Raw genomic sequence first — 19,476 nt, forward strand, 5'->3', positions numbered from 1 at the left:
AACTTCTTTGGTATTTTTTTCAATGTTGCGTCATGAAATTTTGTTGGCAAAACTCAGATTCGGATTCAGCACCCCAAAAAACATATAGAATCAAAAAAATCAAAACTACCCCACAACTTTCCTGGTAAAAATATAATTTAACTGGATTACCTGTACGATTACCAATTTAGTTAATTCGTACGGTTTGACACACAATTATTCCTAAAACAATGACTACTTTGGTGAACCAAACCGTCATCGTCAGCCCTGTGTTTTATCACTAACGTTAAACTTAATTTGCAGGTTATGTTATTTTGCTCATAGTAAATTACGCAAAATAACGTTTTTTGGAAGATAACCTGCACGTTAAGTTTGACGTTTTTGATTAGCGCTCACTAATTAAAATTCTTTTTTATTACAAAACTTCTACGCCCGAGCAAAAGAATAACAGAAGGACAAATCTTCCGCATTTTACAACTCGATGGCGAAAACTTTTAGACTCTCACCGCGTTCACAGAAAGCGAATTTTCTATGGACCGTTCTTTTACCAGCTTCACTGCCAGATATCGAATGAATTAATTTAGTGCAAAATAATCCCTTCTATGAATTACTCAGTAATTATTAATCGCTCGCCAAATGGCGGAATGGTTTTTTAACATGGCCAATGCTTTAGTTTGTATTGGTTATTCATTTTCTTTCCACCATTACTAAACGGCTTTTGAGGATGTGGCTGAATCTTAATTTTGCAGAACTAGCTCAATTCTCAATATACTGAGTTGCAAAAGTAACCAATGAAGGCTAATTTACAGAGTATAATTTACGGCGTGACTACCCCTCAAAGACTCGCGCATTGCAGAAAGTGGTTAATTTCACCCGTAGGAAAAGAAAACAAAATTCCGCCACGTGCATTTACAAGATCTTTCGGACAATACCAGTTTGAAAAAAATAAAAACTGTGGAAGAAGATAGGAAAAAACTGAAAAATCACCGCTCGGGGATGGCGCCCAGATGTCACCGCCCCTGCATCATGTAGTCCCACGTATACTTCTCGTCTTTCGACAAGCGTTCTTCTACGGGCCTTTATCTGCTTCCAGCCAGCTACCTTTTTACCAATAACTTTGCAGAAATGCGCTTAAAAAGGAAAAACTGCCTATTTTAGATATTTTACGTAGAATTTAGTGGATTAGTAAAAAAAAATATTGGACCACCGTTTTTTGACACACAGTCGGTATTTTTTAAATGCAACACACTGTATATCTTAACGTCAATTTTTTGCATTCTTTCTCCTGATTACACTGATGTATTAGAACTTATGTATTTATATATCATATTACATTATATTTTTCAAATTTTTGAAATGGCACGTTTCGTCCGCATTTTTATTGATTGGCATCGGTTACCTTAGTTACCATAGATACAATAAACAAAACAAAATCTCCATGAATCCATGGCCTACTATTTAAAAACAGTAGAAAATAAGGTTTTTTCATTCTGGTTCATGGCTAAAATTTAAAAAAATATAGGTTGTGATACATCAGTGTAATCAGAAAAACGGATGCAAAAAAATTGACGTTAAGATATACAGGGTGCTGCATTTAAAAAATAACAAAATTGTGTAAAATTTCAAAAGGGCTGGTCCAAAAAAATTTTTGAAAACTCCACTAGATTCTACGCAAAAATATCTAAAATAGGCAGTTATTACTTTTTTGCTATCTTACATGGGTTTGGGTTTTAAGATATAGGTTTATACCTTCTCTTAATTAAATGTTTGAGTAATCTAGCCATTTTCTCGTCGTTAAATGTTTCCAATAATAATTATATATTTTATCTGGGCCTCGGGCTCTCTAATTTGGAAATTTCACAGGGCATACCCACTAAAACCCCTCCATAGGCGTCAATTACTGACCTTTTGGTAAAATATCATATCGGAAATTAAAGAACCTACTCCGCCCCGTACTTCAATATTTCCTCACCGTAATGTGTCATTTTCCTGACTTTTGTGTAAATAACTGTTCCAGAGGTTTTTTGACAAGTTAGTACTTCATCGTCCCCTTTTCTAGAAAGTTATAGGCACCCTAGAGAATTCTCTACCCTTACAGAATCTCTATCTTCTGGAAATATCTTCTGGAAAGCTGAAAACTTTAAACTACTTTCCCTGGAGTAGGTACATTTAAAGTGACCCTGAAATGCACGTTATATCCTTTCTCAGACCTCATTTTGCAATCAAGTGCAAAATATACCTGCTGGTTGCATTTTCTGAAAAGGTCTTTTCGTTGTTTTTCCTTTTTCCTTTTTGTTAGATTTCAATGTTTCAAAACAGAAAGACGTGAGGTTCTTTTCGGAAACGTTTTTTGGTATAACTATATGCATGGTTACCTCTTCTTGGGCAAGTTTAACAGGCACTAAAGCTATCAGTTAATTTATCATTGAATAAAAAACTACAACCATCATCTAAACGCGAGTATACAGAAGGAAAATGTACATTATCATTGCACATTTAATTTGCATATACGTTATTTAAATTTATACCATCAGATTTAAAGAGATTGATATAATAGTTATTCAGTAGCGTATAAATGTAACCACAAATGTGCAAAGTGATTACATTTCCGTCTGATAAGTGGATATAAATCAAGAAGCAGTCGCGAATGCTAATGTTTTTAGTTAAGTAATAAACACAGTCTTCACTCCAATGATCCTAGCACTGAGTGTTTTTGCACTTTAAAATTATTCACAAGAATAATTAATTGCGAACAAAAGATACCATCAACCAGACACCAGACGAGGTTCTCTTGTTCGCATTGAGAGGTTACAAAAGTATTGATAAATTTCGTCCTTTTAACAGGCGCTCTTTCTAATTTGAGTTTTTCAATGTTGAAGCTACTAAATGGTGAAGTGTTGTTGCTTTAAGTGACGGGTGGGAAGAAGTAATTATGTTTACAATACTGGAATTAAGGACGTGATTAGTGTCTTGTTAATTTAATGACAGTTTCGTACATACCAGAACGTATTATTAACTTGCCGTAAAACGCCTCCGGCGCGGTATAAGTGTATTTTTCCTGGCCGATTTCATCTAATGCTCATAAATCAATAACCCCTAGTGCATATTTTAATAAATAATAAGCACTCCGCATTGCCGTATTGAAATTTGAAAAGATTGCGCGATTTAATTCATCCATAACTTATATAGCGATGGCAGTCGAGTTACTTGGTCCATTTACGTAATCAGGAAGTGTTATCGGTATTGCTCAAGTTAAGTGCTTTGATTCAATTTGGTTTATTTTTGCCATTGCTAAAAGTTAGTATTTGCTGTTTAGCTCTGGACGAAAGTCGATTGAACTCTTTAACTGTTCGTTCGCATAAGCTGTCTCTCTCGTCAACATTTAACCAATCCGCTTGTTCTTCTTCGACTTTTTAGAATCTTTCACATTTCCGGAGTTGTCTCATTCTTGAGTTTACGTATATTCAGATTAGTCATCAGTCATTTATTAAAATTATCTATCCTAAAAATTGTGCAATTTTCAGAAAATTTCTTTGGTTGTAGGAATATCTTTAGAAATCCTCGAAAAAAGTGTTCTTGAAAAACTTTAAAATTGATTTTGATTGAATTTTTTACAAGATTTTTTGAAATCCTAGGAGGTTCTCATGTGAACCTTCTTTGAAGTTTTTCTTGAAACCTTGCTACTTTGCATATCACTGCCTTCTTGATTTCTTAGAAAGATACTTCTTCAAACTCGGGCACCATTGCAGGGCATAGCCACTTGGACGGCATCGCATAAGGGGTGGTTGCAGATTGCATTTAGCGACTATCCAAGGATACTACTTCAAATAGACTATAATCCGCTAGTAGTTTCCATAAAGTTTGGAAACGAGCCAATAAGAAACTTATGAACAATTAACTATTCATTTAATGCTGCCTTGATTTTCGGATAACAAAATTAAGTGGTAATTTCAATTTTAGATTGAGTTAGTATTCCCCTTAAAAGAATAAATTAATTCCTCTAGACAGGCCAGGGCCAAATCCTTCGAAATGGTACACGTGCAGCGATTATGTTTCGCATTTTCCCGAAATTGCTACACTAAATACCGGCATAAATAATCTAAATTAAGGAGAATTTTACCGAAAATGTTAAGTTTTCTCTCCCTTAAGTGTATTTTATGATCAATTAATGATCGTACGGGGGGGAGTGTTTTTTGTTATTAATTAAATTAATGTAAACGCGAACGAAAATTACGTTACTCGACGATTCGAGTTTGATAATCCTTTGATCTATGGTCTTTCACGGCGGTGGTGGTGGGTCGTTACGTCCCGGCGCGGTTATTAGCTTACGTCTCCTTCGGCGGAGTTTTATCGACGAAAAGGACACTTACTCTAATTAAAGAAGGAAGAACAGGAGATTACTTCCGACTTTTGACCTTTTACATTATTCATTCGTACAGAAAAAGGCATTATTTAAAAGGTCTCATTTAATGCCTTGTTGTTTTCTGAGTTATTGCGTTTTTCTCATTTCTCACAAAAAAATCTAAGAGAACTGTGTTAAATTGGCTATTTTGCAGAACGAGGAAGTTTTTTCCATTAATTTACATGCGGAATTGCCTTATTTGCAATGTTTATTAGGTCTGTGCCTTATTTCCCCCTTTACACACAATAATGCCTTCCAAACAGCATTAGTTTGAATGTGTTGTAGATGGAGACGAGCACACGTTCTAATCCATTTTGAGGTAGTTTCACAATGGCATCTTGAATGGTTATTCAAATCACAAATACTGTTTATACAACAGCAAGATGCAACAAGCACACTGTGGCTTTTAAATATTTATGAACACAGCAAATTCTGACCATTTTTGTTGTCCGGGCAATTGCAATTGGAGTTTTTTTTTAAGTTACAACCCCAAATTTTGTATTCACCATTTTCGCATTGAAATGCCCCAAATATTAATTTTTATTGAGATCAGGGATGCGCATCTTAGTAAGAATTTTGGGGAAAAATTTTCCACAATCGGAAAAGAGAGGAATTAGTTCCATTTTTCCGAATGCATTTTGTAACAAGTTCATGAGATATGTAGGTAAAAAACAGTATATGATCTCATTACGAAAATCCTGAGTTGTCTACGCTAATTCTGGCCACTCCCGAATTCTACGTTATGAGGTTATCCGCAGGCCAACGAACTGAAGACGTGGCTTTCTCCAAGAATATACAGTAATGTCTTTGTTTTTCCTCAATTCAGGCTGAATTGGATACTCGTCATTACCCCTGCATAAATGATGTTGGTGATCCATTCTATTTATGCCTTTGGGTCATGTTTAGTTAACTCTTTGGCACCGATTTTCGTACATCGGCTCCTAGACTATAATAGGTGCACCTATTGAAGAGTATCGGATCACGAAATATTCCATAACGAATGGTGTAATACCTACATTTCACACAAGTGTTAAAGGCCATTTTTAGGAGTTATCTACACGATTTTGTTACCAGTACCTAGTGCTGAAAGGGATACTTTCTTGTGAATACAGAAATAAATACTTCATAACAATATAAAGGCATAATCCCCTGTACAACAAACAAACGGTACTCAAATCAAAAGCATGGAGTAAGCCTTTAGTACGGTCAAATTATATCCAAAATCGTCAAATATCCAAGAAAATTGCGAAATCTTTGTAACTTTGTATACTTATACATAAATATATTCTGTTTAAGAATTCGATGAGTCCCTAGCGTTATATAGTGTGCTCAGCCCAAAATGAAGGTTTAAAAACCATCGCGCCGCTCGCCCACCTGTGTAACGGCTCGTTCACACAATAATGTTTTCCCGGATCGGATTTTTACCGTATACGCAGAACCAATAGAATGATGATCTTGCGGAATTCTTCAAGTATGAACTTGCTCCGTATCCACTTTCAGTGTAAAGGCACCAGCGAAATAAGGAAGACCAAAAATTCTGCTGTTTATGACGTGTTCTGCTCAAAACATATCAAAGTTGTTATTCTTGCACCGGGATCGTTGGGAAAAAGACCAAGGACAATGGCCAAGACATAAATCTATCCATCCAATTTTTCAAAATAGTTATTTATGCACCAAGATCGTTTGGAAAAACACTAACAGCATTATCTCAATGCCCAAGACATGAATTGATGCATTTTTGTTGACTATATGTATCTTCCAAGACAAAAATAAATGGTGGTTAAAAAAGTGATGGTAATCCTGAGTATCCTTCGATATTTTGTTGTATCGGTTTGTTTTTAATGAAAGTATGACGCAATAGAAATGTTTAACAATAGAGGAACATGCGTGTAGTCGGTGAGGATTTTGATCCTCTTTTTCTCTTGCTTTTAACACCAAAAAATATAAAGATAAAGTCAGACAAAGGCAAAACTAAAAAGAAAATTTTTGCAGTAGTGATACCACATATTGTATGTTTCAGAAGCAAAAATGTTAATTCATATAGGTTTTACCAATTTAAAAAATTGCTGCAAAAGCAAAAATCAGGGCCGAATTATTACCACTAGCTTGAGTGGCCGCCGTTCAGCATTACTCACGAGTATTCTACCAAATTCAGATATGGCTTCGTAGTACCAAAAATACCGAACAGTGGGGATGGAAGAAAATCAACGGTTCATTGTAGCCTATTACTCTTGACGCGAGGACCACAATCCGTACAAGTGTACTACAACTTATTTCGTGCAACAGTACAGTTGCATATAGCAAATTTTCAAACATCTTTACGACCCCCTCACCCACTGATCTCGAAAAAGAGTCGCGCGGGAAAGTAATAGTTTGTACACACCAATTTTTTCGATGAGACCTTTCATTAGAATACCATGAAAGGTAGAACGTGTGGTCCCCCCCCCATCCAAAATCTCAAACCAATTGGTTTTCGTATGTAAAAGTTATGCACGTTGTACTATCAAAAACAGCATCTCAGGAAATAATGAATGGAGGGGGGGGGGGATTCAAACAGCGAAATATGATGGCCGCGTAGCACACCTTCAAGATATAGGCTACCTATTCCAGGACTCTAGTACCATTTCCCTAAACGTAGTTCAAAACGGTAAAAGTGGGTCCGGACGGACGGACAAAACGCAAACAATAGCACATTTTTTGTTAATTCTTCAAAAATGCGCTACAAATGTCACAAAGTATTTTATTTCATACTGTCCGCTATACAGTACATTACATCATTCATTTGAGTCCGGAAAGTGATCTATTACATCACAAGGCCGGAAAGTGTTGCGTAGAAGAAACGTCAAATTTATTTAAGACGATAGCTATTTACATTATCATCCGAAAGCTTAGGACTATTAATTATACAATTAGAATTCTCAATAATTTTAATAGAGGACACACCCCCATCGCTGGGGACTGTGGTGGTGGAAACCTCTTGCCACCTTCTCAACCATATTCTTGGGGCGAAAATTGCACTAATTTCTGTACAAGTTCAAAAAATTCACTCCATCGCACTTATTAATGACTGGAAATACGTCTACCGTGAGTTTTTGTGTCCTAATGAATCCGAAATTAAAAAGTTGTACAATTAGGTGTCATCTAACCTTTACTAAAAGGTAATCTTTTGTAGGCGCTATCAACTTGACATATTTGCAAATGTTCGCGTTTTCATTTATAATGGTTTTGCACATTGAATATTTGGACCACAATGTAGAACTAGAGAACTTTTTGGCCTAGAAGGTATTCTATTAGTTTAAAGAAGGTTTATTAGCCCTAATTATTTTCTTACCGCATCCAAAACGTTATAAAGCATAATGTTTTCGTTCACATTATTATCCTCATTGTACCTTTTTTCGCCAAGCACAAACTATATAACTGATACTGATTTCTGGGGATGAGGTTTTCTACAGCTTCTTCACTTTTTGAACAAACCACCCTTGCAAATTCACCACCAGAAGAACATGCCGCGTCAATTTTTTTTTACAAATAATCATAGAACAACAAACTTAGAATGGAAACTGTAATGTAATGTCATAGATATATAAATACATAGATACAGCCATACCCCAACATAGTTCAAAAGGACGTACCATCTATTACCATCACTTTCAGCACATTAATTACGTATAGCGCTATCCTTTATAGAGGTACCCTGAGCATGGAAGACAAGATTCGCATTATTTATTATAACTGTCAATCAAATTGTTAACACAAATCACACAGAAAATTATCAGATTTGAGACTTTACAACATAAATAAACCGCCTTTTTATTTATTTAAATCGCATAGCAGCAAGAAATGTTACATTTAAAATGGAAGATGTTACTTAGAAAGCTGGCAAAAGAAGAATTTGAAAAAATTACAGCTGACAACTGGAAGAAAGTGTGTGAACATGTGGAAAGTGATTAATTATTGGTTGACGTTGATGAACTTTATAATAAGTGTTAATATAATGACAGTGATGATTCGGATTTTGAACTTTTACAAACGTAATGAATGTTCACTAAATGAGTATTATCACCAATTGGATATCATTGTTAAGATGTTGTACCTATTTATTTTAAATAAATGTACACGTGTAGCTTACTTACTATAATTAGCACTATAATTTCAAAAAGAAACCCCACCGATTGGACATATGCCGAAAGGTAGGCAAGACGAGTAGCGACCAAAATTTGATATTGCACGCACACACAGTCTATAAATTTCCTAAGAATATTGCACGGATCCTTCTTTGTGATCATGATACAAACGCACTGCATCAACATCATATAGGCCAAAATGATAATTGGAAACGAATTCACTTCCTATCGCAACTTAATCTCCGTTACCATTACACCTAAAACCATGCAATTAAAATTAAAATGTTGAACATAAACTTTACTTACCTACTTACGGTTTTTTTGATATTCTGCAAGCCAGCAATGAATTCACTGCAGCACATCATGCCAAACAAGGTAAACATATAGTCCTAAATTTGAATGGCGTAGCTCTATATAATAAAACTATTTCAGGAATAACAATTGTGGACGCGTCTATCATTATGGCAAGCACTGTTATTCGTATTCAATTGATAACGCAATAATTACATAATATTTAGTGAAAAAACCGCCCATCATGTTTAGGGCGAATATTTTTAGTTAGATTTGATTTCGCGCGATCGTGAAATGTGTCAACTGTCACATGACTTATGAGACGCGCTAAGTTTGTTTTAAGCGTCCGACTCGCGTACGACATAGTGGTTAATGCAATAAAAAGAGATAGAACATGTTTCTTCTTGGTTAGAAAGTAATGGAGAGATGTACAAATTTCTTTGATATGTTTTTTAAAAACCGAGGTACGTTTGTTAAGGATGGCTGTATCTAGGTATTTATATATCTATGTGTAATGTAAAAATGACACGCCATCTCGTGTATGTTCTCAGCAGCTTTTGCGTGAATGGCGCCAAATTTAAATATTAAAATGTAAGTTACGTCCGCATTATACCAATTTCTCCGGATCTGTAACAATAACATTGGATTTGACTAGCTGAAACCTAAAAAGTAAATGAATCCAGCCAGTGAAGTCCAATTTTGTTTGTTAGGGATCCAAATAAATTCAGTTTAATGCGGATGCACCTCACCAGTCAGGGCCTTCAAAGAGTACAGGGTACTTGTTTTATAAGTAACAACTCCAATTAATCCAATCAAGGAGTTATATTTAATTTAATATGATTATACAAGATACAAGATCAACTTCATGGAACTCTACTGTACGATGCTCTCGAGATCGCTCTAAAAACAAAATATGTAGCAATTTATTACAATTCAATTAGTGTTACCTGCTAAATATAATGTGCGAACTGCCACACGCTTTAAATCTCTTCGTGTTCCAGGTTCTAAGGCGCAGTCAGAAAAATGACGTTCACAAACCAAAAAATGTTGTGTAAATTTCTTCCACATTATATTCTAAACCAATTCTTAAAAACTTCGGGCTCCATTTTTGGGAAACGTCTTCACAATTTGTCACACAACATTTACGTTCTCGACTTGTATATGCATAATTCATTGTAATAATGAATAGTAATTATACTTAAAGCACAATAAGCCGTCAATCAAAATTCAAAATTCAACTGTCATAATGGCGCACACGCACTAAAGTCACTAGATTTAGTAACTTTAACATGCGCCATCTATTGAATGTTCTCCAAACTAATTATATTTGTACTCAGTTGTTCCCGTTTACGTTTCCCTTCTAAGTTTTTTGTTCTGGGACAAATAATGAACAAGGCAAAACAATTCGTGCGTAACTATGCAACGGTACCGGATTCAAAGGTGATGCGACTAAAGATGGCATGTGTTATGTAGGTAAAACAATCAAAAGAAATCTCAAAACTGAGACAGTATGAAACAAAATTTTGTACGACACACGGCCGTGAAGTGAGTATATTAAAGCACTCGTTTAGAAATTCCGAACTCGGCTCCTTCGTCGCCTCGTCCGTAAACATCTAAACTCGTACTTTAATAAGCCACTTCCCGGCCTTATAACATAACGTAAATAACTATTTTTTAATAGGATTTAACTGCCACTTTCTGTTAAAAAAGTGAAAATCCAGTTCACCCTACGTTCTTTGAGCATGACCACTCCAGCACACCTCTTGTGGTTAGGGACTCTTCGGTTCCTTGAAATATATGTATTTTCAAACGTCTATACCAAGTTTCAACTACTTCGCAATTTTCTTGTCTATTTTGGACAATTTTCCTGTACTACTTGTTCAGTAACAAACATTTTATGTAAAATATAAATAATAACAAATTGTGGCATGAAATTCAATTATTTATAGTTAGTAAATGCAAGAAAGAATAAAATGGTTACTACCTAAAATAGACCTTCTAAATACAATACAACAAACTAAATAATCAATGAGAAAAACCCGATGCCCCCCAAATCGACACCATCCCCTTTTTTTCCATTAACCTCCGCTAACCGTTTCCTCTAGCTTTTCGTTATGAACATCCCCTAGTCTTCGGCATCTGATGCGCGAAAGGTCGAAATCGAAAACGTAGCCCAATTGATGTATGTATACAGAGCGTATCGTATTTTTGTTTCAGATGTAAAAATGTGTTGCTTAACCATAGGGGTAGATTATCACAGAATAGATGGAGAAATATGAATATTGAAAAGATCTCAACGATTTTTCGATAAAAATAAGTTTTTTTTTAAACACTACAGATAGTAGTTAGTAGACAGTTATGTTTGTTAGCTTGAGTCAAGGTCCGCGACAGGGCAGTTTGCAAAGTTATTTTCTTCAGTTACCAACTCGATTAGCACTTGTCCGGCTTGCAACTTACGTTTAATTAATTTTAATTCAACATGTACAGTTCACTAATTTAAATTGTTCTTTAATATTAAACAAGTCAATTTTCATACGCCAATAACTTAAAATTTTTCCTGTAAGAAAGAAGATTATCTGCGTAAGATATTATGGCTCACTTTTTGCAGCATGCTTCCTATTTGTTAACTTCACTATTTAAATAATATGTAAAATAGTTTGTTGTATAGGTACTGTACGTTTTAAAAGATGACTTTCATTACTGAAACCTAGTGACTGCTCAAAGTAACGAATAAAACCCTCGTTCCATTGAGTTATAAAATCACACCATACATCTTCGTTTCACTAAACAGGAAATGAAGTACCTAATTAACTTTTAATTTGCAATTTGGATTAGATTAAATCCCTTTACACTCTCTTTTCTTTTGGCAATTACTTAATTTTTATCTTTTCGCCGAACGAATTTTTGCATTCCGTTGGGGGTTGGGGCTAGCTGTATAAGTGAGGGTTGATATACTAGTTTGCACTACTTTTGTTATTATAGTCATAGTTTGACAGTCTATTCTTTAGTACTCGTACTAACATACCTAAAGTGGGTGAAACAGAAATCATTTCAACTACAACAAGTTAAAAAGTAATCGTAAACGATTTACATAAAGCGCATTTCCACTTGCATTCATTTCCCATTTGTAAGATGCAACTTCTGTTAAAATCGTAAAATCCGCCCACAAATATGAAAGATAGCGTTGCACATGGGCAATCCATTGTTGACGTGCTACTTCAATTTCAGTTTATGAGAAGAATTTCATTTCAATACTTTTCTAAATAAGAAAGTTGGAACTGCGCATGCGCAAATCTCAATTTTAAAACTAATGTTAGATTTTCCTTTGTTCCAAGCGCCTAAGTATCAAATTTCACTTAAATAGTTCCATAGATAAAAAAGTTGGCACGGCGCATGCGCAAAACCTAATTTTGAAATTGGCGTTTGATTTTCTTTTATCCCAAGTGCCTATGTATCAAATTTCGTTTAAATTCTTCCATAAATAAAAAAGTTGGCACTGCGCATGCGCAAAACAAAATTTTGAAATTGGCGTTTGATTTTCCTTTATCCCAAGTGCCTATGTATCAAATTTCGTTTAAATTCTTCCATAAATAAAAAAGTTGGCACTGCGCATGCGCAAAACCAAATTTTTGAAATTGGCGTTTGATTTTCCTTTATTCGAAGTGCTTATGTATCAAATTTCGTTTAAATTCTTCCATAAATAAAAAAGTTGGCACTGCGCATGCGCAAAACCAAATTTTGAAATTTGCGTTTGATTTTCCTTTATTCCAAGTGCCTATGTATCAAATTTCATTCAAATACTTTTATAAGTAAAAAGTTTGCAATTCGGTTTATAAATGGTCGAGATGCGAAAAGGGCACTGTGAATTTTGAATCGATTCGATTCAACTTTTGGCATTGCGTATTATATGGTTAAAGCTATGCCCATATTGAATTTCATGCAATTCAGTTCATAACTAACGGAGAGATGTAAAAGCGATCGAACATTTCTAAACAAAGTTATCGTTCACACGGACAGATAGATGGACAGACAGACAAAGGAACAGACGGACAGACCAACAGGCAGGCGACAGATAGCAATGCAAAATTATAAACGATCTCTAGGATCGTTAATAAACGGCAAAAGTGTAAAATTATGGAACATGTAAAAAAACGGTTTTTTGTTTTTTTTACAATAACTTTTTTTGTAAGCGGTACAGAAAAAATTCCTTCCTTGGTACAAGACTCTACACCATAACGAACCAAATAGCGAAAAAAGTAGAACAATAGCTCTTAAGATAAAAAACTAGTAGCGTCGCAAAGTTAGCGGACGAACGGACGGACGGACGGACGGACGGACGGACGGACGGACAAAGTGGCCACAATAGCGCATTTTTTTTTTTATTTTTGTGGAAATGCGCTAAAAAGGAAAAACCATGAAGAGAGTGCATAACGTGGTTGTAGGTTAACGAAAAGACGGTAAATAGTACAGTCAAATTGTATCCAAATTCATCAAATATCCTTATACATAAATATATTCTCTTTAAGAATTCGACGAGTCCCTAGCGTTATATAGTGTGCTCGGCCCAAAATGAAGGTTTAAAAACCCTCGCGCCGCTGGCCCACCTGTCGTAACGGCTCGTTCACACAGTAAAGTTTTCCCGGATCGGATTTTTACCGTATACGCAGAACCAATAGGATGATCTCGCGGAATTCTTCAAGTAAGAACTTGCTCCGTATCCACTTTCAGTGTTTAAAGGCACCAGTGAAATAAGGAAGACAACATTCTGCTGTTTATGACGTGTTCTGCTCAAAACATATCAAACTTGTTATTCTTGCACGGAAATCGTTGGGAAAAAGACCAAGAACAGTATCTCAATGGCCAAGACATGAATTTAATGCCTTTTTTGGTGGCCATATGTATCGTATTTCCATCAAAGATTTCAAAATCATTATTTATTCACCAAGATCGTTTGGAAAAACACTAACAGCATTATCTCAATGCCCAAGACATGAATTGATGCATTTTTGTTGATTATATGTATCTTCCAAGATGAAAATAAATGGACGTTAAAAAGTGATGGTAATCCTGAGGATCCTTCGATATTTCGTTGTATCGGTTTGTTTTTAATGAAAGTATGAGACAATTGAAATGTTTAAAAATGGACGAACATGCGTGTAGTCGGCGAGGATGTTGATCTCCTTGTTCTCTTGCCTTTAACACCAAAAAATATAAAGATAAATTCAGACAAAGGTAAAACTAAAAAGAACATTTTTGCAGTAGTGATACCACATATTGTATGTTTCAGAAGCAAGAATTACAATTTTTCAAACTCTTGCAAAACAAAATGCAATTGGCTATAATGAGAACCTTCAATGACCAAAATTTCAACCCCATCAGAAGTAAGAGAAGCTGGTGAACTCATTTTTCCCTGACTTTTTCTGATGGTATACAGTGCGAAGAAAATTTGGAATCTTCCGTTAATTCATATAGGTTTTACCAATTTAAAAAATCGCTGCAAAAGCAAAAATCAGGGCCGAATTATTACCACTAACTTGAGTGGCCGCTGCTCAGCATTACTCACGAATATTCTACCAAATTCAGATATGGATTGGTAGTAACAAAATACCGAAGTGGGGATGGAAGAAAATCAACGGCTCATTATTAGAACACTCTTTACGCGAGGACTATCCGTACAAGTGTACTACAACTTATTTCGTGTACGGTTGCATACATGGAGCAAATTTGCAAACATCTTTACGACCCCGTCACACACTGATCCCGAAAAAGAGTCGCGCGGGAAAGTAATACTTTGTACACACCAATTTATTTCGATGAGACCTTTCATTATAACACCATGAAAGGTAGAACGAGTGTTTACCTCCCCTCCCCCCCCCCCCTTTTTCATTTATAAAAGTTTTACTTGGCACCACTAAAGGCATGCGTGTACAAAATCTCAAACCAATTGGTTTTCGTATATAAAAATTATGCACGTTTTACTATCAAAAACAGCAACTCAGGAAATAATTCATGGTGGGAGGCCTTAAAACAGCGAAATTTGATGGCCGCCTGGCACACCTTCAAGATATAGGCTACCTATTGCAAAAAATTCCAGGACTCTAGTACCATTTCCCTAGACGTAGTTCAAAACGGTAAAAGTGGGTCCGGACAGACGCACTGACGGACGGACAAAACGCAAACAACAGCACATTTTTTTAATTCTTAAAAAATGCGCTAAAAATGTCACAAAGTATTTTTTAATAGGATTTGACTGCCACTTTCTGTTAAAAAAGTGAAAATCCAGTTCACCCTACGTTCTTTGAGCATAACCACTCCAGCACACTACTTGTGGTTAGGGACTCTTCGGTTCCTTGAAATATACGTATTTTCAAAGGTCTATACCAAGTTTCAACTACTTCGCAATTTTCTTGTCTATTTTGGACAATTTGCCTGTACTAAAAGTGTTTCATTAACGTCAGTTATTTACAATTCGTTTTATTTTTTTTTTCCTACTATAAACGTTTTGTGGTTAATTATTACAGTGATCACCAAAGCTCCAGATGCAGATCAAACGTATAGTCGCTACAGAAGTTAAAATATGTGAAAGGGAAAAAACGTGTAACAGAAAAGGCGAAGATTTGCCACAATAAAAAAACCTGAATTCGTCACAGATTCACAGAGATGCTTTCATTGATGAGTTCGATGAAAAGAACACTCAACCAAATCAAAAGTTCTGTCCAAGGAGTCATACGCGATTCTTCGACATCAAAAGAGATGTCAATTCCTGAAAATCTAACCAGATTCAACGATGGTACTAAATTTCTAATTCTGGATGAGAGCTGTAAAACTCGTATTGAGAATTCTCCACAAAAAGTGGAAGTTGGCATACAAATCAGCACAAAGTATTGTGTTAAGGGTTAATTCGGTTTTGTAAATGTGGGGAACAACTGAAATGCACGTCTTTGTAAAGAATATTGTAATTTTCCCCAGTTAACTATCTTGATCTTGCTTAAAAATTATACCCACATTATTGCCAATAAAATACTAAGCATTTGGAAGTAGGTGCACAAACTTTCGAAAGTTGGACCTTAATGCAACTAAGCTTCAATAGGGGTAAAAAACAGTACATGTACCAGCTGTGCGCCATTGACAAAAAAATTCAAATTATATGAAAAATGAGTAAAAGGGATGTTTTTTTCTGCTTCGCCACGGTAATAAAGGTGGGTAATTTATCTTGAATTAGTTTCAAGCGCGCGCTCTCATGGAGACGTTGCGAATACCTCACAAAATAATACACCCTCATCCAGCGTGGCAAAATTGAATTTTGTCAAACCTTCCCCCTTGATGTGGGACAAACTTGCATAAGGGCTTTTAAGGGATAAAATTTCTTATAAAATTGCACCTTATAAATATACGCCGTGAACATTCGCCGTGTATCGTGCTCGTTCGCCTTTATGAATTCAAGGCGAGGAAGGAAAGCGAGAAAATTGACTCTAGTTTGAATTTGAGGTTGCTCGGGTGAGGCTGTGCCGTTTTTGGTGTCGTAATCACGTGTGGATCTATGTACACTTTAAAAACGAGGGTGACTAAAAAAATCATGCTCTAATTGGATTTAGTTTGTGAAAATTACTCATAAAATGCTACCGAGTGAAAATTGTGATGAATGTTGGAACGCCAGGGATTTAATTGGATTTTTAATTGAAAACTGCGGCGTTAACGAGGTAAGCAGCACCTTGTTAGTAAATATATATGTATATACCAGAAGTTGTCTGTGTTTGTGTGGGTGTTTGTTTGAAACTTCCTGTGCGGCGGGATCGCGAGATGAGAAAAATGCACATCTCGCGTTTTTTTGGCTTTCGTTCGCACTTTGCTATATTTAACTTTGCGCCTTTCAAGGTAATCTTCCATTCAGTCTGATTAAGTATACGGAAAACAAATGCAGTTTACGTGAATTAAAGTGTGAAAGTGTGTGGCTGGGGGCGCTGTTGAAACTCTCCGGTATTGAGTATTTTCGTGGCGCGGAGGGTTTTCCCCTCGGTAAGAGAGTAACAGATTGAATTTTCCCGCATCGAGGCGGACAACTCCGTTTACCTCGCCGAAAAAAATCCGAGATTTAGAAGGAATTAAAAATTTAAATTAGCCTCTTGAATTTTTGTTTGTTAGTTTTTTTGTTGGTCGACAGGGTAACTTAATATTGGGGGTGTCTTTTCAAAGAAACTTGGAAAGAAGAGATCCATAAAATTTTATTTAGTTTGCGACGCCTCGCCTCATAAATTTGACGTTAAAGTTGTGTCATTTTCGCCTTTTAATTTTTTATTACGTTCTCCATCAATGGTTACAGAGATTATCGGAATTCACTCTATTAAAAATAATCTTCTGATAAGTAATTAGCAGAATTTTGTTGGGCATTTTTGGAATAATTTGTCAATTTCATTGGACGGGAGCTTTGCAGTTGTATAGGTTATTTTGGAATAGACTAGGGACAGAGGCCAAAACCTTTTATTTTTCATAACCACCAATTTCGCTGGAAAAATGGACGTTCTCAATTACCTACAAGTGACTAAATATCGCAGCTTTTTCCAATTTCCCTCGCAAATTTCCTTATATTCTTGAGGCACTAATTTTGTGTCTTAAAAATAGCCGAATTAAGGGTGCGTGCGAGGGATTTCGCTAGAATTTCACAGAATTTTGCTAAATTTTCAATTTTCAAAAACTCTCAAAAGCAGGCAAAAATTAGAAAAAAATCGTAAAACAGACAGTGTTAGGTATGTTTGTGATTTTTCAAAAACAATGCCAATTTTTCAATAAAATTAACCATTTGTGACAAGCCAAGAATGGCATGACATTTCTAAAAAAATCTCCGAGTAAATCTCGTTCCCCTCTCGTGCCCCATTGCTTTCGTCTTCAGTTGATCCATTTGTCAAATGAGTCAATGAGATTCAGAACTTCGAGATACGATGGGTTGCAGAAGGAACCGTCACACAAAATTTGAAGCTAATGGTACCTTGAAAAGAGTAACCCTTTTTTTTTCAATTAGAGCACAAAATGGACAAAACCGTTCGATAGGATCGAAGGCGAGATCGAGGGGGAACCAAAATCGCCATGTATAACTAGAGTGCAATCTTCAACCCCGTGCCCCCGTCTGCCTCATGCCTAAATTTTGAATTGTAACGTATCACTTGTCATAATTATAAAAAAGTTCGTAAAATATGCTCTTCAGAAATACCATACACTGGCACTGGACTGTCAATTAATACCGAGATTAATACCTACATTTGACTCGACTTTTGATTCACGATCATATTGTAATCAGTCTCATAATTGTTGAAGAATATGGAAGATGTTACAACACTTATTTTTCCAGGAGGGAGGAAAGCAGATTCTCGAGGTTAGTAATATTCGATTCGAGGTTAGTAATAATCATTACCTACATGTTTATTTAACAAAAATATAAATTTAAAACTCAGTCTGCGCGCATAGTAGCGAGTAGGTGCACAAATAAATGACTTCCGAAATAATTTATATTTAATAAAATCTTTAAGATGTTCGCGCTAACCAATATCACATACAGTTTTCCACACTTGAAAACACTTCCCTGGAAACTGGACGGCACTTCCTGACTATTCTGTTTCGAAGATTATTTATTAAAGCAATTATGATTCTGTTTTGTATACGAGGTTTTGTATATAAAGAAGGAAATCTAGTGGTCTGAAGTGATCTGGAAGTCGTGGTGCCATACTGTGTCTTTTTTTGAAAAATAGAGGACCGCCGTTATAACTTGCCCAGATGTTAATTTGTGTAAGTCGTTCATGGTGTACGCCGTCGAGTACACCCTTTTTCACGTTCACATTGCCATTTAAACAAAGTAAAAATGCACGACATATACTTAAATTACTCATTTTTGCTTAAATTCATTATGAATGGCCAGTCCAAATGTGTTAGGGTTGGTATTTCGAAAGAGCATTTTTCAAGAGTTTTCCAATGATGTGCCACAAACGGTACGTAGCAATTCAAAATGTAGAAATGGTGATAGCGAGTGGAACGGGGTTGAGTTTTGTTTCCCCCTCGGTTTACCAAAAACGGTTTTGGCCGAGGTTTTGGCGATCAAGTGATATCTGTAAAAGAAAAGGTATCGCCCATTGAAAGTTTTAAAAGTGTCACCCTGTAAGTATATACCGAGATATATACTATTCCTTGCATACGCATTTCTAAGCAGGATTCGTTTGAATACCGGGATTTTTTAGAAACTCCTTAATATTTCAGTGGCATCTCGGGTGGCATTGTAACATAGGGGAGCCATCGTGACGCGCAAAGGCGGGAGTGAAATATTTTTGGTATTTTCCATATACCTAAATCCGAGCCTAAATCACACTGTGCGGTCCTAATTATATCTATATCATTCAAGAGTTTATTTACTAAAATATCTTTGAAAATATCCAAGAGCTGTTTTCCAGAATACTCGAGAATTCTTTAAAGTTGCCAAGATCTCCTAGAGCTCTCATACAATTCCCAAATTCGCCACTTCGAATTGCTGACCTTCTTGAGACTTGCGTATGGGATTAGAAAGTAAATATGTTGACGACATCGACTTACCCCAAAATTCCCTATGGGACTTCTGATTCTTAAAACTTTAAACCTCCAAACGACTCTTCTAAAAAATGTGCCTGAAAATATGCAGACCTTCTGAACATTTTCCGACAT

General features: G+C 35.8%; 1 protein-coding gene across 3 annotated transcripts in view; it reads left to right on the forward strand.

Annotated features, from left to right (window-relative positions):
- LOC116174298 (frizzled-2) overlaps positions 1-19,476 on the forward strand; it is a 164,973-nt gene that overhangs the window by 71,725 nt on the left and 73,772 nt on the right. For 2 of the 3 annotated variants that reach the window (XM_031492194.1, XM_031492191.1), the window contains exon 1: positions 16,284-16,496. The exons of the other annotated variant lie outside the window; for it this stretch is intronic. The gene's annotated coding sequence lies outside the window, so the exon portion shown is untranslated. Of the gene's footprint in view, positions 1-16,283; positions 16,497-19,476 lie in introns of those variants that run through there. 3 annotated transcript variants of the gene reach the window in all.

Source organism: Photinus pyralis, unplaced genomic scaffold (genome assembly GCF_008802855.1).
Source record: "Photinus pyralis isolate 1611_PpyrPB1 unplaced genomic scaffold, Ppyr1.3 Ppyr1.4_LG6, whole genome shotgun sequence".
Lineage (NCBI taxonomy): Eukaryota > Metazoa > Arthropoda > Insecta > Coleoptera > Lampyridae > Photinus > Photinus pyralis.